This window comes from Scomber scombrus, chromosome 6, assembly GCF_963691925.1.
Source record: "Scomber scombrus chromosome 6, fScoSco1.1, whole genome shotgun sequence".
Classification (NCBI taxonomy): domain Eukaryota; kingdom Metazoa; phylum Chordata; class Actinopteri; order Scombriformes; family Scombridae; genus Scomber; species Scomber scombrus.
In genome coordinates this window covers 26,662,188-26,684,779 of record NC_084975.1, presented here as the reverse complement: position 1 = coordinate 26,684,779, position 22,592 = coordinate 26,662,188, and the positions used below count along the sequence as shown (strand labels likewise).

Sequence of the window (22,592 nt, the reverse complement as noted above, 5' to 3'; positions counted from 1 at the left end):
CCCAGTCAGATCAGCACCAACAGTAGTTCTTCGACTGCTTTGTGGTGTGACCGATACAATGACCTGTTGCAGTATGTGCAGCTACTCTCCATAGCTAACACTGCTCCTGGAAGATTGCTGCCGTCACACAAGTGAAAGGTTGCTGCTGCATTGGCCGGGAATCGAACCCGGGCCTCCCGCGTGGCAGGCGAGAATTCTACCACTGAACCACCAATGCTTGTTGACGTCACCAAATGTGGACTGACGCGGTGTCACGATGAACTTGACTTATTTGCACGAGGGAAATTTTGCCGTGAACTTCTTGTCTTTGGCACGACTGAAGTACTAGCTCCGAAAATGCAGTTGGGCTGCTCGACGCAAGTCAGGATGGCCGAGCGGTCTAAGGCGCTGCGTTCAGGTCGCAGTCTCCTCTGGAGGCGTGGGTTCGAATCCCACTTCTGACAGTTGTGTTTTAGATTGACATTGGACCTTGTAATCATGCCACCCCATGCATCGATAAGCCAAGAACTTGCCATTAGTTGGTCATGTTCTACACAGCACAAGTTTAGCAGAGCAGGAGGAAGTGTATCAGTTTAATGTCAACGCTATATTTCTAAAAGTGTCCTCTGTTGCCTAAGCACAGCGACTGACTAGCACTCACCCAGTCAGATCAGCACCAACAGTAGTTCTTCGACTGCTTTGCGGTGTGACCGATACAATGACCTGTTGCAGTATGTGCAGCTACTCTCCATAGCTAACACTGCTCCTGGAAGATTGCTGCCGTCACACAAGTGAAAGGTTGCTGCTGCATTGGCCGGGAATGGAACCCGGGCCTCCCGCGTGGCAGGTGAGAATTCTACCACTGAACCACCAATGCTTGTTGACGTCACCAAATGTGGACTGACGCGGTGTCACGATGAACTTGACTTATTTGCACGAGGGAAATTTTGCCGTGAACTTCTTGTCTTGGGCACGACTGAAGTACTGTCTCCGAAAATGCAGTTGGGCTGCTCGACGCAAGTCAGGATGGCCGAGCGGTCTAAGGCGCTGCGTTCAGGTCGCAGTCTCCTCTGGAGGCGTGGGTTCGAATCCCACTTCTGACAGTTGTGTTTTAGATTGACATTGGACCTTGTAATCATGCCACCCCATGCATCGATAGGCCAAGAACTTGCCATTAGTTGGTCATGTTCTACACAGCACAAGTTTAGCAGAGCAGGAGGAAGTGTATCAGTTTAATGTCAACGCTATATTTCTAAAAGTGTCCTCTGTTGCCTAAGCACAGCGACTGACTAGCACTCACCCAGTCAGATCAGCACCAACAGTAGTTCTTCGACTGCTTTGTGGTGTGACCGATACAATGACCTGTTGCAGTATGTGCAGCTACTCTCCATAGCTAACACTGCTCCTGGAAAATTGCTGCCGTCACACAAGTGAAAGGTTGCTGTTGCATTGGCCGGGAATCGAACCCGGGCCTCCCGCGTGGCAGGCGAGAATTCTACCACTGAACCACCAATGCTTGTTGACGTCACCAAATGTGGACTGACGCGGTGTCACGATGAACTTGACTTATTTGCACGAGGGAAATTTTGCCGTGAACTTCTTGTCTTGGGCACGACTGAAGTACTGGCTCCGAAAATGCAGTTGGGCTGCTCGACGCAAGTCAGGATGGCCGAGCGGTCTAAGGCGCTGCGTTCAGGTCGCAGTCTCCTCTGGAGGCGTGGGTTCGAATCCCACTTCTGACAGTTGTGTTTTAGATTGACATTGGACCTTGTAATCATGCCACCCCATGCATCGATAGGCCAAGAACTTGCCATTAGTTGGTCATGTTCTACACAGCACAAGTTTAGGAGGAAGTGTATCAGTTTAATGTCAACGCTATATTTCTAAAAGTGTTCTCTGTTGCCTAAGCACAGCGACTGACTAGCACTCACCCAGTCAGATCAGCACCAACAGTAGTTCTTCGACTGCTTTGCGGTGTGACCGATACAATGACCTGTTGCAGTATGTGCAGCTACTCTCCATAGCTAACACTGCTCCTGGAAGATTGCTGCCGTCACACAAGTGAAAGGTTGCTGCTGCATTGGCCGGGAATGGAACCCGGGCCTCCCGCGTGGCAGGCAAGAATTCTACCACTGAACCACCAATGCTTGTTGACGTCACCAAATGTGGACTGACGCGGTGTCACGATGAACTTGACTTATTTGCACGAGGGAAATTTTGCCGTAAACTTCTTGTCTTGGGCACGACTGAAGTACTGGCTCCGAAAATGCAGTTGGGCTGCTCGACGCAAGTCAGGATGGCCGAGCGGTCTAAGGCGCTGCGTTCAGGTCGCAGTCTCCTCTGGAGGCGTGTGTTCGAATCCCACTTCTGACAGTTGTGTTTTAGATTGACATTGGACCTTGTAATCATGCCACCCCATTCATCGATAGGCCAAGAACTTGCCATTAGTTGGTCATGTTCTACACAGCACAAGTTTAGCAGAGCAGGAGGAAGTGTATCAGTTTAATGTCAACGCTATATTTCTAAAAGTGTCCTCTGTTGCCTAAGCACAGCGACTGACTAGCACTCACCCAGTCAGATCAGCACCAACAGTAGTTCTTCGACTGCTTTGCGGTGTGACCGATACAATGACCTGTTGCAGTATGTGCAGCTACTCTCCATAGCTAACACTGCTCCTGGAAGATTGCTGCCGTCACACAAGTGAAAGGTTGCTGCTGCATTGGCCGGGAATGGAACCCGGGCCTCCCGCGTGGCAGGCGAGAATTCTACCACTGAACCACCAATGCTTGTTGACGTCACCAAATGTGGACTGACGCGGTGTCACGATGAACTTGACTTATTTGCACGAGGGAAATTTTGCCGTGAACTTCTTGTCTTGGGCACGACTGAAGTACTGGCTCCGAAAATGCAGTTGGGCTGCTCGACGCAAGTCAGGATGGCCGAGCGGTCTAAGGCGCTGCGTTCAGGTCGCAGTCTCCTCTGGAGGCGTGGGTTCGAATCCCACTTCTGACAGTTGTGTTTTAGATTGACATTGGACCTTGTAATCATGCCACCCCATGCATCGATAGGCCAAGAACTTGCCATTAGTTGGTCATGTTCTACACAGCACAAGTTTAGCAGAGCAGGAGGAAGTGTATCAGTTTAGTGAGAACTCTATATTTCAAAAAGTGTCCTCTGTTGCCTAAGCACAGCGACTGACTAGCACTCACCGCGTAAGATCAGCACCAACAGTAGTTCTTCGACTGCTTTGCGGTGTGACCGATACAATGACCTGTTGCAGTATGTGCAGCTACTCTCCATAGCTAACACTGCTCCTGGAAGATTGCTGCCGTCACACAAGTGAAAGGTTGCTGCTGCATTGGCCGGGAATGGAACCCGGACCTCCCGCGTGGCAGGCGAGAATTCTACCACTGAACCACCAATGCTTGTTGACGTCACCAAATGTGGACTGACGCGGTGTCACGATGAACTTGACTTATTTGCACGAGGGAAATTTTGCCGTGAACTTCTTGTCTTGGGCACGACTGAAGTACTGGCTCCGAAAATGCAGTTGGGCTGCTCGACGCAAGTCAGGATGGCCGAGCGGTCTAAGGCGCTGCGTTCAGGTCGCAGTCTCCTCTGGAGGCGTGGGTTCGAATCCCACTTCTGACAGTTGTGTTTTAGATTGACATTGGACCTTGTAATCATGCCACCCCATGCATCGATAGGCCAAGAACTTGCCATTAGTTGGTCATGTTCTACACAGCACAAGTTTAGCAGAGCAGGAGGAAGTGTATCAGTTTAATGTCAACGCTATATTTCTAAAAGTGTCCTCTGTTGCCTAAGCACAGCAACTGACTAGCACTCACCCAGTCAGATCAGCACCAACAGTAGTTCTTCGACTGCTTTGCGGTGTGACCGATACAATGACCTGTTGCAGTATGTGCAGCTACTCTCCATAGCTAACACTGCTCCTGGAAGATTGCTGCCGTCACACAAGTGAAAGGTTGCTGCTGCATTGGCCGGGAATCGAACCCGGGCCTCCCGCGTGGCAGGCGAGAATTCTACCACTGAACCACCAATGCTTGTTGACGTCACCAAATGTGGACTGACACGGTGTCACGATGAACTTGACTTATTTGCACGAGGGAAATTTTGCCGTGAACTTCTTGTCTTGGGCACGACTGAAGTACTGGCTCCGAAAATGCAGTTGGGCTGCTCGTCGCAAGTCAGGATGGCCGAGCGGTCTAAGGCGCTGCGTTCAGGTCGCAGTCTCCTCTGGAGGCGTGGGTTCGAATCCCACTTCTGACAGTTGTGTTTTAGATTGACATTGGACCTTGTAATCATGCCACCCCATGCATCGATAGGCCAAGAACTTGCCATTAGTTGGTCATGTTCTACACAGCACAAGTTTAGCAGAGCAGGAGGAAGTGTATCAGTTTAGTGAGAACTCTATATTTCAAAAAGTGTCCTCTGTTGCCTAAGCACAGCGACTGACTAGCACTCACCGCGTAAGATCAGCACCAACAGTAGTTCTTCGACTGCTTTGCGGTGTGACCGATACAATGACCTGTTGCAGTATGTGCAGCTACTCTCCATAGCTAACACTGCTCCTGGAAGATTGCTGCCGTCACACAAGTGAAAGGTTGCTGCTGCATTGGCCGGGAATGGAACCCGGACCTCCCGCGTGGCAGGCGAGAATTCTACCACTGAACCACCAATGCTTGTTGACGTCACCAAATGTGGACTGACGCGGTGTCACGATGAACTTGACTTATTTGCACGAGGGAAATTTTGCCGTGAACTTCTTGTCTTGGGCACGACTGAAGTACTGGCTCCGAAAATGCAGTTGGGCTGCTCGACGCAAGTCAGGATGGCCGAGCGGTCTAAGGCGCTGCGTTCAGGTCGCAGTCTCCTCTGGAGGCGTGGGTTCGAATCCCACTTCTGACAGTTGTGTTTTAGATTGACATTGGACCTTGTAATCATGCCACCCCATGCATCGATAGGCCAAGAACTTGCCATTAGTTGGTCATGTTCTACACAGCACAAGTTTAGCAGAGCAGGAGGAAGTGTATCAGTTTAATGTCAACGCTATATTTCTAAAAGTGTCCTCTGTTGCCTAAGCACAGCAACTGACTAGCACTCACCCAGTCAGATCAGCACCAACAGTAGTTCTTCGACTGCTTTGCGGTGTGACCGATACAATGACCTGTTGCAGTATGTGCAGCTACTCTCCATAGCTAACACTGCTCCTGGAAGATTGCTGCCGTCACACAAGTGAAAGGTTGCTGCTGCATTGGCCGGGAATCGAACCCGGGCCTCCCGCGTGGCAGGCGAGAATTCTACCACTGAACCACCAATGCTTGTTGACGTCACCAAATGTGGACTGACACGGTGTCACGATGAACTTGACTTATTTGCACGAGGGAAATTTTGCCGTGAACTTCTTGTCTTGGGCACGACTGAAGTACTGGCTCCGAAAATGCAGTTGGGCTGCTCGTCGCAAGTCAGGATGGCCGAGCGGTCTAAGGCGCTGCGTTCAGGTCGCAGTCTCCTCTGGAGGCGTGGGTTCGAATCCCACTTCTGACAGTTGTGTTTTAGATTGACATTGGACCTTGTAATCATGCCACCCATGCATCGATAGGCCAAGAACTTGCCATTAGTTGGTCATGTTCTACACAGCACAAGTTTAGCAGAGCAGGAGGAAGTGTATCAGTTTAGTGAGAACTCTATATTTCAAAAAGTGTCCTCTGTTGCCTAAGCACAGCGACTGACTAGCACTCACTGCGTCAGATCAGCACCAACAGTAGTTCTTCGACTGCTTTGCGGTGTGACCGATACAATGACCTGTTGCAGTATGTGCAGCTACTCTCCATAGCTAACACTGCTCCTGGAAGATTGCTGCCGTCACACAAGTGAAAGGTTGCTGTTGCATTGGCCGGGAATCGAACCCGGGCCTCCCGCGTGGCAGGCGAGAATTCTACCACTGAACCACCAATGCTTGTTGACGTCACCAAATGTGGACTGACGCGGAGTCGCGATGAACTTGACTTATTTGCACGAGGGCAATTTTGCCGTGAACTTCTTGTCTTGGGCACGACTGAATTACTGGCTCCGAAAATGCAGTTGGGCTGCTCGACTCAAGTCAGGATGGCCGAGCGGTCTAAGGCGCTGCGTTCAGGTCGCAGTCTCCTCTGGAGGCGTGGGTTCGAATCCCACTTCTGACAGTTGTGTTTTAGATTGACATTGGACCTTGTAATCATGCCACCCCATGCATCGATAGGCCAAGAACTTGCCATTAGTTGGTCATGTTCTACACAGCACAAGTTTAGCAGAGCAGGAGGAAGTGTATCAGTTTAATGTCAACGCTATATTTCTAAAAGTGTCCTCTGTTGCCTAAGCACAGCGACTGACTAGCACTCACCCAGTCAGATCAGCACCAACAGTAGTTCTTCGACTGCTTTGTGGTGTGACCGATACAATGACCTGTTGCAGTATGTGCAGCTACTCTCCATAGCTAACACTGATCCTGGAAGATTGCTGCCGTCACACAAGTGAAAGGTTGCTGCTGCATTGGCCGGGAATCGAACCCGGGCCTCCCGCGTGGCAGGCGAGAATTCTACCACTGAACCACCAATGCTTGTTGACGTCACCAAATGTGGACTGACGCGGTGTCACGATGAACTTGACTTATTTGCACGAGGGAAATTTTGCCGTGAACTTCTTGTCTTGGGCACGACTGAAGTACTAGCTCCGAAAATGCAGTTGGGCTGCTCGACGCAAGTCAGGATGGCCGAGCGGTCTAAGGCGCTGCGTTCAGGTCGCAGTCTCCTCTGGAGGCGTGGGTTCGAATCCCACTTCTGACAGTTGTGTTTTAGATTGACATTGGACCTTGTAATCATGCCACCCCATGCATCGATAGGCCAACAACTTGCCATTAGTTGGTCATGTTCTACACAGCACAAGTTTAGCAGAGCAGGAGGAAGTGTATCAGTTTAGTGAGAACTCTATATTTCAAAAAGTGTCCTCTGTTGCCTAAGCACAGCGACTGACTAGCACTCACCGCGTAAGATCAGCACCAACAGTAGTTCTTCGACTGCTTTGCGGTGTGACCGATACAATGACCTGTTGCAGTATGTGCAGCTACTCTCCATAGCTAACACTGCTCCTGGAAGATTGCTGCCGTCACACAAGTGAAAGGTTGCTGCTGCATTGGCCGGGAATGGAACCCGGGCCTCCCGCGTGGCAGGTGAGAATTCTACCACTGAACCACCAATGCTTGTTGACGTCACCAAATGTGGACTGACGCGGTGTCACGATGAACTTGACTTATTTGCACGAGGGAAATTTTGCCGTGAACTTCTTGTCTTGGGCACGACTGAAGTACTGGCTCCGAAAATGCAGTTGGGCTGCTCGACGCAAGTCAGGATGGCCGAGCGGTCTAAGGCGCTGCGTTCAGGTCGCAGTCTCCTCTGGAGGCGTGGGTTCGAATCCCACTTCTGACAGTTGTGTTTTAGATTGACATTGGACCTTGTAATCATGCCACCCCATGCATCGATAGGCCAAGAACTTGCCATTAGTTGGTCATGTTCTACACAGCACAAGTTTAGCAGAGCAGGAGGAAGTGTATCATTTTAATGTCAACGCTATATTTCTAAAAGTGTCCTCTGTTGCCTAAGCACAGCGACTGACTAGCACTCACCCAGTCAGATCAGCACCAACAGTAGTTCTTCGACTGCTTTGTGGTGTGACCGATACAATGACCTGTTGCAGTATGTGCAGCTACTCTCCATAGCTAACACTGCTCCTGGAAAATTGCTGCCGTCACACAAGTGAAAGGTTGCTGTTGCATTGGCCGGGAATCGAACCCGGGCCTCCCGCGTGGCAGGCGAGAATTCTACCACTGAACCACCAATGCTTGTTGACGTCACCAAATGTGGACTGACGCGGTGTCACGATGAACTTGACTTATTTGCACGAGGGAAATTTTGCCGTGAACTTCTTGTCTTGGGCACGACTGAAGTACTGGCTCCGAAAATGCAGTTGGGCTGCTCGACGCAAGTCAGGATGGCCGAGCGGTCTAAGGCGCTGCGTTCAGGTCGCAGTCTCCTCTGGAGGCGTGGGTTCGAATCCCACTTCTGACAGTTGTGTTTTAGATTGACATTGGACCTTGTAATCATGCCACCCCATGCATCGATAGGCCAAGAACTTGCCATTAGTTGGTCATGTTCTACACAGCACAAGTTTAGCAGAGCAGGAGGAAGTGTATCAGTTTAATGTCAACGCTATATTTCTAAAAGTGTCCTCTGTTGCCTAAGCACAGCGACTGACTAGCACTCACCCAGTCAGATCAGCACCAACAGTAGTTCTTCGACTGCTTTGTGGTGTGACCGATACAATGACCTGTTGCAGTATGTGCAGCTACTCTCCATAGCTAACACTGATCCTGGAAGATTGCTGCCGTCACACAAGTGAAAGGTTGCTGCTGCATTGGCCGGGAATCGAACCCGGGCCTCCCGCGTGGCAGGCGAGAATTCTACCACTGAACCACCAATGCTTGTTGACGTCACCAAATGTGGACTGACGCGGTGTCACGATGAACTTGACTTATTTGCACGAGGGAAATTTTGCCGTGAACTTCTTGTCTTGGGCACGACTGAAGTACTAGCTCCGAAAATGCAGTTGGGCTGCTCGACGCAAGTCAGGATGGCCGAGCGGTCTAAGGCGCTGCGTTCAGGTCGCAGTCTCCTCTGGAGGCGTGGGTTCGAATCCCACTTCTGACAGTTGTGTTTTAGATTGACATTGGACCTTGTAATCATGCCACCCCATGCATCGATAGGCCAACAACTTGCCATTAGTTGGTCATGTTCTACACAGCACAAGTTTAGCAGAGCAGGAGGAAGTGTATCAGTTTAGTGAGAACTCTATATTTCAAAAAGTGTCCTCTGTTGCCTAAGCACAGCGACTGACTAGCACTCACCGCGTAAGATCAGCACCAACAGTAGTTCTTCGACTGCTTTGCGGTGTGACCGATACAATGACCTGTTGCAGTATGTGCAGCTACTCTCCATAGCTAACACTGCTCCTGGAAGATTGCTGCCGTCACACAAGTGAAAGGTTGCTGCTGCATTGGCCGGGAATGGAACCCGGGCCTCCCGCGTGGCAGGTGAGAATTCTACCACTGAACCACCAATGCTTGTTGACGTCACCAAATGTGGACTGACGCGGTGTCACGATGAACTTGACTTATTTGCACGAGGGAAATTTTGCCGTGAACTTCTTGTCTTGGGCACGACTGAAGTACTGGCTCCGAAAATGCAGTTGGGCTGCTCGACGCAAGTCAGGATGGCCGAGCGGTCTAAGGCGCTGCGTTCAGGTCGCAGTCTCCTCTGGAGGCGTGGGTTCGAATCCCACTTCTGACAGTTGTGTTTTAGATTGACATTGGACCTTGTAATCATGCCACCCCATGCATCGATAGGCCAAGAACTTGCCATTAGTTGGTCATGTTCTACACAGCACAAGTTTAGCAGAGCAGGAGGAAGTGTATCATTTTAATGTCAACGCTATATTTCTAAAAGTGTCCTCTGTTGCCTAAGCACAGCGACTGACTAGCACTCACCCAGTCAGATCAGCACCAACAGTAGTTCTTCGACTGCTTTGTGGTGTGACCGATACAATGACCTGTTGCAGTATGTGCAGCTACTCTCCATAGCTAACACTGCTCCTGGAAAATTGCTGCCGTCACACAAGTGAAAGGTTGCTGTTGCATTGGCCGGGAATCGAACCCGGGCCTCCCGCGTGGCAGGCGAGAATTCTACCACTGAACCACCAATGCTTGTTGACGTCACCAAATGTGGACTGACGCGGTGTCACGATGAACTTGACTTATTTGCACGAGGGAAATTTTGCCGTGAACTTCTTGTCTTGGGCACGACTGAAGTACTGGCTCCGAAAATGCAGTTGGGCTGCTCGACGCAAGTCAGGATGGCCGAGCGGTCTAAGGCGCTGCGTTCAGGTCGCAGTCTCCTCTGGAGGCGTGGGTTCGAATCCCACTTCTGACAGTTGTGTTTTAGATTGACATTGGACCTTGTAATCATGCCACCCCATGCATCGATAGGCCAAGAACTTGCCATTAGTTGGTCATGTTCTACACAGCACAAGTTTAGGAGGAAGTGTATCAGTTTAATGTCAACGCTATATTTCTAAAAGTGTCCTCTGTTGCCTAAGCACAGCGACTGACTAGCACTCACCCAGTCAGATCAGCACCAACAGTAGTTCTTCGACTGCTTTGTGGTGTGACCGATACAATGACCTGTTGCAGTATGTGCAGCTACTCTCCATAGCTAACACTGCTCCTGGAAGATTGCTGCCGTCACACAAGTGAAAGGTTGCTGCTGCATTGGCCGGGAATCGAACCCGGGCCTCCCGCGTGGCAGGCGAGAATTCTACCACTGAACCACCAATGCTTGTTGACGTCACCAAATGTGGACTGACGCGGTGTCACGATGAACTTGACTTATTTGCACGAGGGAAATTTTGCCGTGAACTTCTTGTCTTTGGCACGACTGAAGTACTAGCTCCGAAAATGCAGTTGGGCTGCTCGACGCAAGTCAGGATGGCCGAGCGGTCTAAGGCGCTGCGTTCAGGTCGCAGTCTCCTCTGGAGGCGTGGGTTCGAATCCCACTTCTGACAGTTGTGTTTTAGATTGACATTGGACCTTGTAATCATGCCACCCCATGCATCGATAAGCCAAGAACTTGCCATTAGTTGGTCATGTTCTACACAGCACAAGTTTAGCAGAGCAGGAGGAAGTGTATCAGTTTAATGTCAACGCTATATTTCTAAAAGTGTCCTCTGTTGCCTAAGCACAGCGACTGACTAGCACTCACCCAGTCAGATCAGCACCAACAGTAGTTCTTCGACTGCTTTGCGGTGTGACCGATACAATGACCTGTTGCAGTATGTGCAGCTACTCTCCATAGCTAACACTGCTCCTGGAAGATTGCTGCCGTCACACAAGTGAAAGGTTGCTGCTGCATTGGCCGGGAATGGAACCCGGGCCTCCCGCGTGGCAGGTGAGAATTCTACCACTGAACCACCAATGCTTGTTGACGTCACCAAATGTGGACTGACGCGGTGTCACGATGAACTTGACTTATTTGCACGAGGGAAATTTTGCCGTGAACTTCTTGTCTTGGGCACGACTGAAGTACTGTCTCCGAAAATGCAGTTGGGCTGCTCGACGCAAGTCAGGATGGCCGAGCGGTCTAAGGCGCTGCGTTCAGGTCGCAGTCTCCTCTGGAGGCGTGGGTTCGAATCCCACTTCTGACAGTTGTGTTTTAGATTGACATTGGACCTTGTAATCATGCCACCCCATGCATCGATAGGCCAAGAACTTGCCATTAGTTGGTCATGTTCTACACAGCACAAGTTTAGCAGAGCAGGAGGAAGTGTATCAGTTTAATGTCAACGCTATATTTCTAAAAGTGTCCTCTGTTGCCTAAGCACAGCGACTGACTAGCACTCACCCAGTCAGATCAGCACCAACAGTAGTTCTTCGACTGCTTTGTGGTGTGACCGATACAATGACCTGTTGCAGTATGTGCAGCTACTCTCCATAGCTAACACTGCTCCTGGAAAATTGCTGCCGTCACACAAGTGAAAGGTTGCTGTTGCATTGGCCGGGAATCGAACCCGGGCCTCCCGCGTGGCAGGCGAGAATTCTACCACTGAACCACCAATGCTTGTTGACGTCACCAAATGTGGACTGACGCGGTGTCACGATGAACTTGACTTATTTGCACGAGGGAAATTTTGCCGTGAACTTCTTGTCTTGGGCACGACTGAAGTACTGGCTCCGAAAATGCAGTTGGGCTGCTCGACGCAAGTCAGGATGGCCGAGCGGTCTAAGGCGCTGCGTTCAGGTCGCAGTCTCCTCTGGAGGCGTGGGTTCGAATCCCACTTCTGACAGTTGTGTTTTAGATTGACATTGGACCTTGTAATCATGCCACCCCATGCATCGATAGGCCAAGAACTTGCCATTAGTTGGTCATGTTCTACACAGCACAAGTTTAGGAGGAAGTGTATCAGTTTAATGTCAACGCTATATTTCTAAAAGTGTCCTCTGTTGCCTAAGCACAGCGACTGACTAGCACTCACCCAGTCAGATCAGCACCAACAGTAGTTCTTCGACTGCTTTGTGGTGTGACCGATACAATGACCTGTTGCAGTATGTGCAGCTACTCTCCATAGCTAACACTGCTCCTGGAAGATTGCTGCCGTCACACAAGTGAAAGGTTGCTGCTGCATTGGCCGGGAATCGAACCCGGGCCTCCCGCGTGGCAGGCGAGAATTCTACCACTGAACCACCAATGCTTGTTGACGTCACCAAATGTGGACTGACGCGGTGTCACGATGAACTTGACTTATTTGCACGAGGGAAATTTTGCCGTGAACTTCTTGTCTTTGGCACGACTGAAGTACTAGCTCCGAAAATGCAGTTGGGCTGCTCGACGCAAGTCAGGATGGCCGAGCGGTCTAAGGCGCTGCGTTCAGGTCGCAGTCTCCTCTGGAGGCGTGGGTTCGAATCCCACTTCTGACAGTTGTGTTTTAGATTGACATTGGACCTTGTAATCATGCCACCCCATGCATCGATAAGCCAAGAACTTGCCATTAGTTGGTCATGTTCTACACAGCACAAGTTTAGCAGAGCAGGAGGAAGTGTATCAGTTTAATGTCAACGCTATATTTCTAAAAGTGTCCTCTGTTGCCTAAGCACAGCGACTGACTAGCACTCACCCAGTCAGATCAGCACCAACAGTAGTTCTTCGACTGCTTTGCGGTGTGACCGATACAATGACCTGTTGCAGTATGTGCAGCTACTCTCCATAGCTAACACTGCTCCTGGAAGATTGCTGCCGTCACACAAGTGAAAGGTTGCTGCTGCATTGGCCGGGAATGGAACCCGGGCCTCCCGCGTGGCAGGTGAGAATTCTACCACTGAACCACCAATGCTTGTTGACGTCACCAAATGTGGACTGACGCGGTGTCACGATGAACTTGACTTATTTGCACGAGGGAAATTTTGCCGTGAACTTCTTGTCTTGGGCACGACTGAAGTACTGTCTCCGAAAATGCAGTTGGGCTGCTCGACGCAAGTCAGGATGGCCGAGCGGTCTAAGGCGCTGCGTTCAGGTCGCAGTCTCCTCTGGAGGCGTGGGTTCGAATCCCACTTCTGACAGTTGTGTTTTAGATTGACATTGGACCTTGTAATCATGCCACCCCATGCATCGATAGGCCAAGAACTTGCCATTAGTTGGTCATGTTCTACACAGCACAAGTTTAGCAGAGCAGGAGGAAGTGTATCAGTTTAATGTCAACGCTATATTTCTAAAAGTGTCCTCTGTTGCCTAAGCACAGCGACTGACTAGCACTCACCCAGTCAGATCAGCACCAACAGTAGTTCTTCGACTGCTTTGTGGTGTGACCGATACAATGACCTGTTGCAGTATGTGCAGCTACTCTCCATAGCTAACACTGCTCCTGGAAAATTGCTGCCGTCACACAAGTGAAAGGTTGCTGTTGCATTGGCCGGGAATCGAACCCGGGCCTCCCGCGTGGCAGGCGAGAATTCTACCACTGAACCACCAATGCTTGTTGACGTCACCAAATGTGGACTGACGCGGTGTCACGATGAACTTGACTTATTTGCACGAGGGAAATTTTGCCGTGAACTTCTTGTCTTGGGCACGACTGAAGTACTGGCTCCGAAAATGCAGTTGGGCTGCTCGACGCAAGTCAGGATGGCCGAGCGGTCTAAGGCGCTGCGTTCAGGTCGCAGTCTCCTCTGGAGGCGTGGGTTCGAATCCCACTTCTGACAGTTGTGTTTTAGATTGACATTGGACCTTGTAATCATGCCACCCCATGCATCGATAGGCCAAGAACTTGCCATTAGTTGGTCATGTTCTACACAGCACAAGTTTAGGAGGAAGTGTATCAGTTTAATGTCAACGCTATATTTCTAAAAGTGTTCTCTGTTGCCTAAGCACAGCGACTGACTAGCACTCACCCAGTCAGATCAGCACCAACAGTAGTTCTTCGACTGCTTTGCGGTGTGACCGATACAATGACCTGTTGCAGTATGTGCAGCTACTCTCCATAGCTAACACTGCTCCTGGAAGATTGCTGCCGTCACACAAGTGAAAGGTTGCTGCTGCATTGGCCGGGAATGGAACCCGGGCCTCCCGCGTGGCAGGCAAGAATTCTACCACTGAACCACCAATGCTTGTTGACGTCACCAAATGTGGACTGACGCGGTGTCACGATGAACTTGACTTATTTGCACGAGGGAAATTTTGCCGTAAACTTCTTGTCTTGGGCACGACTGAAGTACTGGCTCCGAAAATGCAGTTGGGCTGCTCGACGCAAGTCAGGATGGCCGAGCGGTCTAAGGCGCTGCGTTCAGGTCGCAGTCTCCTCTGGAGGCGTGTGTTCGAATCCCACTTCTGACAGTTGTGTTTTAGATTGACATTGGACCTTGTAATCATGCCACCCCATTCATCGATAGGCCAAGAACTTGCCATTAGTTGGTCATGTTCTACACAGCACAAGTTTAGCAGAGCAGGAGGAAGTGTATCAGTTTAATGTCAACGCTATATTTCTAAAAGTGTCCTCTGTTGCCTAAGCACAGCGACTGACTAGCACTCACCCAGTCAGATCAGCACCAACAGTAGTTCTTCGACTGCTTTGCGGTGTGACCGATACAATGACCTGTTGCAGTATGTGCAGCTACTCTCCATAGCTAACACTGCTCCTGGAAGATTGCTGCCGTCACACAAGTGAAAGGTTGCTGCTGCATTGGCCGGGAATGGAACCCGGGCCTCCCGCGTGGCAGGCGAGAATTCTACCACTGAACCACCAATGCTTATTGACGTCACCAAATGTGGACTGACGCGGTGTCACGATGAACTTGACTTATTTGCACGAGGGAAATTTTGCCGTGAACTTCTTGTCTTGGGCACGACTGAAGTACTGGCTCCGAAAATGCAGTTGGGCTGCTCGACGCAAGTCAGGATGGCCGAGCGGTCTAAGGCGCTGCGTTCAGGTCGCAGTCTCCTCTGGAGGCGTGGGTTCGAATCCCACTTCTGACAGTTGTGTTTTAGATTGACATTGGACCTTGTAATCATGCCACCCCATGCATCGATAGGCCAAGAACTTGCCATTAGTTGGTCATGTTCTACACAGCACAAGTTTAGCAGAGCAGGAGGAAGTGTATCAGTTTAGTGAGAACTCTATATTTCAAAAAGTGTCCTCTGTTGCCTAAGCACAGCGACTGACTAGCACTCACCGCGTAAGATCAGCACCAACAGTAGTTCTTCGACTGCTTTGCGGTGTGACCGATACAATGACCTGTTGCAGTATGTGCAGCTACTCTCCATAGCTAACACTGCTCCTGGAAGATTGCTGCCGTCACACAAGTGAAAGGTTGCTGCTGCATTGGCCGGGAATGGAACCCGGACCTCCCGCGTGGCAGGCGAGAATTCTACCACTGAACCACCAATGCTTGTTGACGTCACCAAATGTGGACTGACGCGGTGTCACGATGAACTTGACTTATTTGCACGAGGGAAATTTTGCCGTGAACTTCTTGTCTTGGGCACGACTGAAGTACTGGCTCCGAAAATGCAGTTGGGCTGCTCGACGCAAGTCAGGATGGCCGAGCGGTCTAAGGCGCTGCGTTCAGGTCGCAGTCTCCTCTGGAGGCGTGGGTTCGAATCCCACTTCTGACAGTTGTGTTTTAGATTGACATTGGACCTTGTAATCATGCCACCCCATGCATCGATAGGCCAAGAACTTGCCATTAGTTGGTCATGTTCTACACAGCACAAGTTTAGCAGAGCAGGAGGAAGTGTATCAGTTTAATGTCAACGCTATATTTCTAAAAGTGTCCTCTGTTGCCTAAGCACAGCGACTGACTAGCACTCACCCAGTCAGATCAGCACCAACAGTAGTTCTTCGACTGCTTTGCGGTGTGACCGATACAATGACCTGTTGCAGTATGTGCAGCTACTCTCCATAGCTAACACTGCTCCTGGAAGATTGCTGCCGTCACACAAGTGAAAGGTTGCTGCTGCATTGGCCGGGAATCGAACCCGGGCCTCCCGCGTGGCAGGCGAGAATTCTACCACTGAACCACCAATGCTTGTTGACGTCACCAAATGTGGACTGACACGGTGTCACGATGAACTTGACTTATTTGCACGAGGGAAATTTTGCCGTGAACTTCTTGTCTTGGGCACGACTGAAGTACTGGCTCCGAAAATGCAGTTGGGCTGCTCGTCGCAAGTCAGGATGGCCGAGCGGTCTAAGGCGCTGCGTTCAGGTCGCAGTCTCCTCTGGAGGCGTGGGTTCGAATCCCACTTCTGACAGTTGTGTTTTAGATTGACATTGGACCTTGTAATCATGCCACCCATGCATCGATAGGCCAAGAACTTGCCATTAGTTGGTCATGTTCTACACAGCACAAGTTTAGCAGAGCAGGAGGAAGTGTATCAGTTTAGTGAGAACTCTATATTTCAAAAAGTGTCCTCTGTTGCCTAAGCACAGCGACTGACTAGCACTCACTGCGTCAGATCAGCACCAACAGTAGTTCTTCGACTGCTTTGCGGTGTGACCGATACAATGACCTGTTGCAGTATGTGCAGCTACTCTCCATAGCTAACACTGCTCCTGGAAGATTGCTGCCGTCACACAAGTGAAAGGTTGCTGTTGCATTGGCCGGGAATCGAACCCGGGCCTCCCGCGTGGCAGGCGAGAATTCTACCACTGAACCACCAATGCTTGTTGACGTCACCAAATGTGGACTGACGCGGAGTCGCGATGAACTTGACTTATTTGCACGAGGGCAATTTTGCCGTGAACTTCTTGTCTTGGGCACGACTGAATTACTGGCTCCGAAAATGCAGTTGGGCTGCTCGACTCAAGTCAGGATGGCCGAGCGGTCTAAGGCGCTGCGTTCAGGTCGCAGTCTCCTCTGGAGGCGTGGGTTCGAATCCCACTTCTGACAGTTGTGTTTTAGATTGACATTGGACCTTGTAATCATGCCACCCCATGCATCGATAGGCCAAGAACTTGCCATTAGTTGGTCATGTTCTACACAGCACAAGTTTAGCAGAGCAGGAGGAAGTGTATCAGTTTAATGTCAACGCTATATTTCTAAAAGTGTCCTCTGTTGCCTAAGCACAGCGACTGACTAGCACTCACCCAGTCAGATCAGCACCAACAGTAGTTCTTCGACTGCTTTGCGGTGTGACCGATACAATGACCTGTTGCAGTATGTGCAGCTACTCTCCATAGCTAACACTGCTCCTGGAAGATTGCTGCCGTCACACAAGTGAAAGGTTGCTGCTGCATTGGCCGGGAATGGAACCCGGGCCCTCCCGCGTGGCAGGCGAGAATTCTACCACTGAACCACCAATGCTTGTTGACGTCACCAAATGTGGACTGACGCGGTGTCACGATGAACTTGACTTATTTGCACGAGGGAAATTTTGCCGTGAACTTCTTGTCTTGGGCACGACTGAAGTACTGGCTCCGAAAATGCAGTTGGGCTGCTCGACGCAAGTCAGGATGGCCGAGCGGTCTAAGGCGCTGCGTTCAGGTCGCAGTCTCCTCTGGAGGCGTGGGTTCGAATCCCACTTCTGACAGTTGTGTTTTAGATTGACATTGGACCTTGTAATCATGCCACCCCATGCATCGATAGGCCAAGAACTTGCCATTAGTTGGTCATGTTCTACACAGCACAAGTTTAGCAGAGCAGGAGGAAGTGTATCAGTTTAATGTCAACGCTATATTTCTAAAAGTGTCCTCTGTTGCCTAAGCACAGCGACTGACTAGCACTCACCCAGTCAGATCAGCACCAACAGTAGTTCTTCGACTGCTTTGCGGTGTGACCGATACAATGACCTGTTGCAGTATGTGCAGCTACTCTCCATAGCTAACACTGCTCCTGGAAAATTGCTGCCGTCACACAAGTGAAAGGTTGCTGTTGCATTGGCCGGGAATCGAACCCGGGCCTCCCGCGTGGCAGGCGAGAATTCTACCACTGAACCACCAATGCTTGTTGACGTCACCAAATGTGGACTGACGCGGTGTCACGATGAACTTGACTTATTTGCACGAGGGAAATTTTGCCGTGAACTTCTTGTCTTGGGCACGACTGAAGTACTGGCTCCGAAAATGCAGTTGGGCTGCTCGACGCAAGTCAGGATGGCCGAGCGGTCTAAGGCGCTGCGTTCAGGTCGCAGTCTCCTCTGGAGGCGTGGGTTCGAATCCCACTTCTGACAGTTGTGTTTTAGATTGACATTGGACCTTGTAATCATGCCACCCCATGCATCGATAGGCCAAGAACTTGCCATTAGTTGGTCATGTTCTACACAGCACAAGTTTAGGAGGAAGTGTATCAGTTTAATGTCAACGCTATATTTCTAAAAGTGTTCTCTGTTGCCTAAGCACAGCGACTGACTAGCACTCACCCAGTCAGATCAGCACCAACAGTAGTTCTTCGACTGCTTTGCGGTGTGACCGATACAATGACCTGTTGCAGTATGTGCAGCTACTCTCCATAGCTAACACTGCTCCTGGAAGATTGCTGCCGTCACACAAGTGAAAGGTTGCTGCTGCATTGGCCGGGAATGGAACCCGGGCCTCCCGCGTGGCAGGCGAGAATTCTACCACTGAACCACCAATGCTTGTTGACGTCACCAAATGTGGACTGACGCGGTGTCACGATGAACTTGACTTATTTGCACGAGGGAAATTTTGCCGTAAACTTCTTGTCTTGGGCACGACTGAAGTACTGGCTCCGAAAATGCAGTTGGGCTGCTCGACGCAAGTCAGGATGGCCGAGCGGTCTAAGGCGCTGCGTTCAGGTCGCAGTCTCCTCTGGAGGCGTGTGTTCGAATCCCACTTCTGACAGTTGTGTTTTAGATTGACATTGGACCTTGTAATCATGCCACCCCATTCATCGATAGGCCAAGAACTTGCCATTAGTTGGTCATGTTCTACACAGCACAAGTTTAGCAGAGCAGGAGGAAGTGTATCAGTTTAATGTCAACGCTATATTTCTAAAAGTGTCCTCTGTTGCCTAAGCACAGCGACTGACTAGCACTCACCCAGTCAGATCAGCACCAACAGTAGTTCTTCGACTGCTTTGCGGTGTGACCGATACAATGACCTGTTGCAGTATGTGCAGCTACTCTCCATAGCTAACACTGCTCCTGGAAGATTGCTGCCGTCACACAAGTGAAAGGTTGCTGCTGCATTGGCCGGGAATGGAACCTGGGCCTCCCGCGTGGCAGGCGAGAATTCTACCACTGAACCACCAATGCTTGTTGACGTCACCAAATGTGGACTGACGCGGTGTCACGATGAACTTGACTTATTTGCACGAGGGAAATTTTGCCGTGAACTTCTTGTCTTGGGCACGACTGAAGTACTGGCTCCGAAAATGCAGTTGGGCTGCTCGACGCAAGTCAGGATGGCCGAGCGGTCTAAGGCGCTGCGTTCAGGTCGCAGTCTCCTCTGGAGGCGTGGGTTCGAATCCCACTTCTGACAGTTGTGTTTTAGATTGACATTGGACCTTGTAATCATGCCACCCCATGCATCGATAGGCCAAGAACTTGCCATTAGTTGGTCATGTTCTACACAGCACAAGTTTAGCAGAGCAGGAGGAAGTGTATCAGTTTAGTGAGAACTCTATATTTCAAAAAGTGTCCTCTGTTGCCTAAGCTCAGCGACTGACTAGCACTCACCGCGTAAGATCAGCACCAACAGTAGTTCTTCGACTGCTTTGCGGTGTGACCGATACAATGACCTGTTGCAGTATGTGCAGCTACTCTCCATAGCTAACACTGCTCCTGGAAGATTGCTGCCGTCACACAAGTGAAAGGTTGCTGCTGCATTGGCCGGGAATGGAACCCGGACCTCCCGCGTGGCAGGCGAGAATTCTACCACTGAACCACCAATGCTTGTTGACGTCACCAAATGTGGACTGACGCGGTGTCACGATGAACTTGACTTATTTGCACGAGGGAAATTTTGCCGTGAACTTCTTGTCTTGGGCACGACTGAAGTACTGGCTCCGAAAATGCAGTTGGGCTGCTCGACGCAAGTCAGGATGGCCGAGCGGTCTAAGGCGCTGCGTTCAGGTCGCAGTCTCCTCTGGAGGCGTGGGTTCGAATCCCACTTCTGACAGTTGTGTTTTAGATTGACATTGGACCTTGTAATCATGCCACCCCATGCATCGATAGGCCAAGAACTTGCCATTAGTTGGTCATGTTCTACACAGCACAAGTTTAGCAGAGCAGGAGGAAGTGTATCAGTTTAATGTCAACGCTATATTTCTAAAAGTGTCCTCTGTTGCCTAAGCACAGCGACTGACTAGCACTCACCCAGTCAGATCAGCACCAACAGTAGTTCTTCGACTGCTTTGCGGTGTGACCGATACAATGACCTGTTGCAGTATGTGCAGCTACTCTCCATAGCTAACACTGCTCCTGGAAGATTGCTGCCGTCACACAAGTGAAAGGTTGCTGCTGCATTGGCCGGGAATCGAACCCGGGCCTCCCGCGTGGCAGGCGAGAATTCTACCACTGAACCACCAATGCTTGTTGACGTCACCAAATGTGGACTGACACGGTGTCACGATGAACTTGACTTATTTGCACGAGGGAAATTTTGCCGTGAACTTCTTGTCTTGGGCACGACTGAAGTACTGGCTCCGAAAATGCAGTTGGGCTGCTCGACGCAAGTCAGGATGGCCGAGCGGTCTAAGGCGCTGCGTTCAGGTCGCAGTCTCCTCTGGAGGCGTGGGTTCGAATCCCACTTCTGACAGTTGTGTTTTAGATTGACATTGGACCTTGTAATCATGCCACCCCATGCATCGATAGGCCAAGAACTTGCCATTAGTTGGTCATGTTCTACACAGCACAAGTTTAGCAGAGCAGGAGGAAGTGTATCAGTTTAGTGAGAACTCTATATTTCAAAAAGTGTCCTCTGTTGCCTAAGCACAGCGACTGACTAGCACTCACTGCGTCAGATCAGCACCAACAGTAGTTCTTCGACTGCTTTGCGGTGTGACCGATACAATGACCTGTTGCAGTATGTGCAGCTACTCTCCATAGCTAACACTGCTCCTGGAAGATTGCTGCCGTCACACAAGTGAAAGGTTGCTGTTGCATTGGCCGGGAATCGAACCCGGGCCTCCCGCGTGGCAGGCGAGAATTCTACCACTGAACCACCAATGCTTGTTGACGTCACCAAATGTGGACTGACGCGGAGTCGCGATGAACTTGACTTATTTGCACGAGGGCAATTTTGCCGTGAACTTCTTGTCTTGGGCACGACTGAATTACTGGCTCCGAAAATGCAGTTGGGCTGCTCGACTCAAGTCAGGATGGCCGAGCGGTCTAAGGCGCTGCGTTCAGGTCGCAGTCTCCTCTGGAGGCGTGGGTTCGAATCCCACTTCTGACAGTTGTGTTTTAGATTGACATTGGACCTTGTAATCATGCCACCCCATGCATCGATAGGCCAAGAACTTGCCATTAGTTGGTCATGTTCTACACAGCACAAGTTTAGCAGAGCAGGAGGAAGTGTATCAGTTTAATGTCAACGCTATATTTCTAAAAGTGTCCTCTGTTGCCTAAGCACAGCGACTGACTAGCACTCACCCAGTCAGATCAGCACCAACAGTAGTTCTTCGACTGCTTTGCGGTGTGACCGATACAATGACCTGTTGCAGTATGTGCAGCTACTCTCCATAGCTAACACTGCTCCTGGAAGATTGCTGCCGTCACACAAGTGAAAGGTTGCTGCTGCATTGGCCGGGAATGGAACCCGGGCCCTCCCGCGTGGCAGGCGAGAATTCTACCACTGAACCACCAATGCTTGTTGACGTCACCAAATGTGGACTGACGCGGTGTCACGATGAACTTGACTTATTTGCACGAGGGAAATTTTGCCGTGAACTTCTTGTCTTGGGCACGACTGAAGTACTGGCTCCGAAAATGCAGTTGGGCTGCTCGACGCAAGTCAGGATGGCCGAGCGGTCTAAGGCGCTGCGTTCAGGTCGCAGTCTCCTCTGGAGGCGTGGGTTCGAATCCCACTTCTGACAGTTGTGTTTTAGATTGACATTGGACCTTGTAATCATGCCACCCCATGCATCGATAGGCCAAGAACTTGCCATTAGTTGGTCATGTTCTACACAGCACAAGTTTAGCAGAGCAGGAGGAAGTGTATCAGTTTAATGTCAACGCTATATTTCTAAAAGTGTCCTCTGTTGCCTAAGCACAGCGACTGACTAGCACTCACCCAGTCAGATCAGCACCAACAGTAGTTCTTCGACTGCTTTGCGGTGTGACCGATACAATGACCTGTTGCAGTATGTGCAGCTACTCTCCATAGCTAACACTGCTCCTGGAAAATTGCTGCCGTCACACAAGTGAAAGGTTGCTGTTGCATTGGCCGGGAATCGAACCCGGGCCTCCCGCGTGGCAGGCGAGAATTCTACCACTGAACCACCAATGCTTGTTGACGTCACCAAATGTGGACTGACGCGGTGTCACGATGAACTTGAC

General features: G+C 50.5%; 1 protein-coding gene and 51 non-coding genes across 52 annotated transcripts in view; 33 read left to right on the top strand and 19 right to left on the bottom strand.

Annotated features, from left to right (window-relative positions):
* The window catches only part of ldhd (lactate dehydrogenase D), a 111,488-nt gene that overhangs the window by 28,085 nt on the left and 60,811 nt on the right, over positions 1-22,592 (top strand). The gene's annotated exons all lie outside the window — the stretch shown is intronic.
* trnag-gcc (transfer RNA glycine (anticodon GCC)) lies at positions 147-217 on the bottom strand. Its single transcript has one exon. It is a non-coding gene; the product is annotated as a tRNA-Gly (tRNA).
* Positions 361-443, top strand: trnal-cag (transfer RNA leucine (anticodon CAG)). Its single transcript has one exon. It is a non-coding gene; the product is annotated as a tRNA-Leu (tRNA).
* On the top strand, positions 1,000-1,082 carry trnal-cag (transfer RNA leucine (anticodon CAG)). Its single transcript has one exon. It is a non-coding gene; the product is annotated as a tRNA-Leu (tRNA).
* On the bottom strand, positions 1,425-1,495 carry trnag-gcc (transfer RNA glycine (anticodon GCC)). Its single transcript has one exon. It is a non-coding gene; the product is annotated as a tRNA-Gly (tRNA).
* On the top strand, positions 1,639-1,721 carry trnal-cag (transfer RNA leucine (anticodon CAG)). Its single transcript has one exon. It is a non-coding gene; the product is annotated as a tRNA-Leu (tRNA).
* On the top strand, positions 2,909-2,991 carry trnal-cag (transfer RNA leucine (anticodon CAG)). The gene has a single exon. It is a non-coding gene; the product is annotated as a tRNA-Leu (tRNA).
* trnal-cag (transfer RNA leucine (anticodon CAG)) lies at positions 3,548-3,630 on the top strand. The gene has a single exon. It is a non-coding gene; the product is annotated as a tRNA-Leu (tRNA).
* Positions 3,973-4,043, bottom strand: trnag-gcc (transfer RNA glycine (anticodon GCC)). The gene has a single exon. It is a non-coding gene; the product is annotated as a tRNA-Gly (tRNA).
* On the top strand, positions 4,187-4,269 carry trnal-cag (transfer RNA leucine (anticodon CAG)). The gene has a single exon. It is a non-coding gene; the product is annotated as a tRNA-Leu (tRNA).
* Positions 4,826-4,908, top strand: trnal-cag (transfer RNA leucine (anticodon CAG)). The gene has a single exon. It is a non-coding gene; the product is annotated as a tRNA-Leu (tRNA).
* trnag-gcc (transfer RNA glycine (anticodon GCC)) lies at positions 5,251-5,321 on the bottom strand. Its single transcript has one exon. It is a non-coding gene; the product is annotated as a tRNA-Gly (tRNA).
* Positions 5,465-5,547, top strand: trnal-cag (transfer RNA leucine (anticodon CAG)). The gene has a single exon. It is a non-coding gene; the product is annotated as a tRNA-Leu (tRNA).
* On the bottom strand, positions 5,889-5,959 carry trnag-gcc (transfer RNA glycine (anticodon GCC)). The gene has a single exon. It is a non-coding gene; the product is annotated as a tRNA-Gly (tRNA).
* Positions 6,103-6,185, top strand: trnal-cag (transfer RNA leucine (anticodon CAG)). Its single transcript has one exon. It is a non-coding gene; the product is annotated as a tRNA-Leu (tRNA).
* trnag-gcc (transfer RNA glycine (anticodon GCC)) lies at positions 6,528-6,598 on the bottom strand. The gene has a single exon. It is a non-coding gene; the product is annotated as a tRNA-Gly (tRNA).
* trnal-cag (transfer RNA leucine (anticodon CAG)) lies at positions 6,742-6,824 on the top strand. Its single transcript has one exon. It is a non-coding gene; the product is annotated as a tRNA-Leu (tRNA).
* Positions 7,381-7,463, top strand: trnal-cag (transfer RNA leucine (anticodon CAG)). The gene has a single exon. It is a non-coding gene; the product is annotated as a tRNA-Leu (tRNA).
* Positions 7,806-7,876, bottom strand: trnag-gcc (transfer RNA glycine (anticodon GCC)). The gene has a single exon. It is a non-coding gene; the product is annotated as a tRNA-Gly (tRNA).
* On the top strand, positions 8,020-8,102 carry trnal-cag (transfer RNA leucine (anticodon CAG)). The gene has a single exon. It is a non-coding gene; the product is annotated as a tRNA-Leu (tRNA).
* Positions 8,445-8,515, bottom strand: trnag-gcc (transfer RNA glycine (anticodon GCC)). Its single transcript has one exon. It is a non-coding gene; the product is annotated as a tRNA-Gly (tRNA).
* On the top strand, positions 8,659-8,741 carry trnal-cag (transfer RNA leucine (anticodon CAG)). Its single transcript has one exon. It is a non-coding gene; the product is annotated as a tRNA-Leu (tRNA).
* On the top strand, positions 9,298-9,380 carry trnal-cag (transfer RNA leucine (anticodon CAG)). Its single transcript has one exon. It is a non-coding gene; the product is annotated as a tRNA-Leu (tRNA).
* On the bottom strand, positions 9,723-9,793 carry trnag-gcc (transfer RNA glycine (anticodon GCC)). Its single transcript has one exon. It is a non-coding gene; the product is annotated as a tRNA-Gly (tRNA).
* On the top strand, positions 9,937-10,019 carry trnal-cag (transfer RNA leucine (anticodon CAG)). Its single transcript has one exon. It is a non-coding gene; the product is annotated as a tRNA-Leu (tRNA).
* On the bottom strand, positions 10,354-10,424 carry trnag-gcc (transfer RNA glycine (anticodon GCC)). Its single transcript has one exon. It is a non-coding gene; the product is annotated as a tRNA-Gly (tRNA).
* trnal-cag (transfer RNA leucine (anticodon CAG)) lies at positions 10,568-10,650 on the top strand. Its single transcript has one exon. It is a non-coding gene; the product is annotated as a tRNA-Leu (tRNA).
* Positions 11,207-11,289, top strand: trnal-cag (transfer RNA leucine (anticodon CAG)). Its single transcript has one exon. It is a non-coding gene; the product is annotated as a tRNA-Leu (tRNA).
* Positions 11,632-11,702, bottom strand: trnag-gcc (transfer RNA glycine (anticodon GCC)). Its single transcript has one exon. It is a non-coding gene; the product is annotated as a tRNA-Gly (tRNA).
* On the top strand, positions 11,846-11,928 carry trnal-cag (transfer RNA leucine (anticodon CAG)). The gene has a single exon. It is a non-coding gene; the product is annotated as a tRNA-Leu (tRNA).
* trnag-gcc (transfer RNA glycine (anticodon GCC)) lies at positions 12,263-12,333 on the bottom strand. The gene has a single exon. It is a non-coding gene; the product is annotated as a tRNA-Gly (tRNA).
* trnal-cag (transfer RNA leucine (anticodon CAG)) lies at positions 12,477-12,559 on the top strand. The gene has a single exon. It is a non-coding gene; the product is annotated as a tRNA-Leu (tRNA).
* On the top strand, positions 13,116-13,198 carry trnal-cag (transfer RNA leucine (anticodon CAG)). Its single transcript has one exon. It is a non-coding gene; the product is annotated as a tRNA-Leu (tRNA).
* Positions 13,541-13,611, bottom strand: trnag-gcc (transfer RNA glycine (anticodon GCC)). Its single transcript has one exon. It is a non-coding gene; the product is annotated as a tRNA-Gly (tRNA).
* On the top strand, positions 13,755-13,837 carry trnal-cag (transfer RNA leucine (anticodon CAG)). Its single transcript has one exon. It is a non-coding gene; the product is annotated as a tRNA-Leu (tRNA).
* Positions 15,025-15,107, top strand: trnal-cag (transfer RNA leucine (anticodon CAG)). Its single transcript has one exon. It is a non-coding gene; the product is annotated as a tRNA-Leu (tRNA).
* Positions 15,664-15,746, top strand: trnal-cag (transfer RNA leucine (anticodon CAG)). The gene has a single exon. It is a non-coding gene; the product is annotated as a tRNA-Leu (tRNA).
* Positions 16,089-16,159, bottom strand: trnag-gcc (transfer RNA glycine (anticodon GCC)). Its single transcript has one exon. It is a non-coding gene; the product is annotated as a tRNA-Gly (tRNA).
* Positions 16,303-16,385, top strand: trnal-cag (transfer RNA leucine (anticodon CAG)). The gene has a single exon. It is a non-coding gene; the product is annotated as a tRNA-Leu (tRNA).
* Positions 16,727-16,797, bottom strand: trnag-gcc (transfer RNA glycine (anticodon GCC)). The gene has a single exon. It is a non-coding gene; the product is annotated as a tRNA-Gly (tRNA).
* trnal-cag (transfer RNA leucine (anticodon CAG)) lies at positions 16,941-17,023 on the top strand. Its single transcript has one exon. It is a non-coding gene; the product is annotated as a tRNA-Leu (tRNA).
* On the top strand, positions 17,581-17,663 carry trnal-cag (transfer RNA leucine (anticodon CAG)). The gene has a single exon. It is a non-coding gene; the product is annotated as a tRNA-Leu (tRNA).
* trnag-gcc (transfer RNA glycine (anticodon GCC)) lies at positions 18,006-18,076 on the bottom strand. Its single transcript has one exon. It is a non-coding gene; the product is annotated as a tRNA-Gly (tRNA).
* Positions 18,220-18,302, top strand: trnal-cag (transfer RNA leucine (anticodon CAG)). Its single transcript has one exon. It is a non-coding gene; the product is annotated as a tRNA-Leu (tRNA).
* Positions 19,490-19,572, top strand: trnal-cag (transfer RNA leucine (anticodon CAG)). The gene has a single exon. It is a non-coding gene; the product is annotated as a tRNA-Leu (tRNA).
* trnal-cag (transfer RNA leucine (anticodon CAG)) lies at positions 20,129-20,211 on the top strand. Its single transcript has one exon. It is a non-coding gene; the product is annotated as a tRNA-Leu (tRNA).
* Positions 20,554-20,624, bottom strand: trnag-gcc (transfer RNA glycine (anticodon GCC)). Its single transcript has one exon. It is a non-coding gene; the product is annotated as a tRNA-Gly (tRNA).
* trnal-cag (transfer RNA leucine (anticodon CAG)) lies at positions 20,768-20,850 on the top strand. Its single transcript has one exon. It is a non-coding gene; the product is annotated as a tRNA-Leu (tRNA).
* On the bottom strand, positions 21,193-21,263 carry trnag-gcc (transfer RNA glycine (anticodon GCC)). The gene has a single exon. It is a non-coding gene; the product is annotated as a tRNA-Gly (tRNA).
* On the top strand, positions 21,407-21,489 carry trnal-cag (transfer RNA leucine (anticodon CAG)). The gene has a single exon. It is a non-coding gene; the product is annotated as a tRNA-Leu (tRNA).
* On the top strand, positions 22,047-22,129 carry trnal-cag (transfer RNA leucine (anticodon CAG)). Its single transcript has one exon. It is a non-coding gene; the product is annotated as a tRNA-Leu (tRNA).
* On the bottom strand, positions 22,472-22,542 carry trnag-gcc (transfer RNA glycine (anticodon GCC)). The gene has a single exon. It is a non-coding gene; the product is annotated as a tRNA-Gly (tRNA).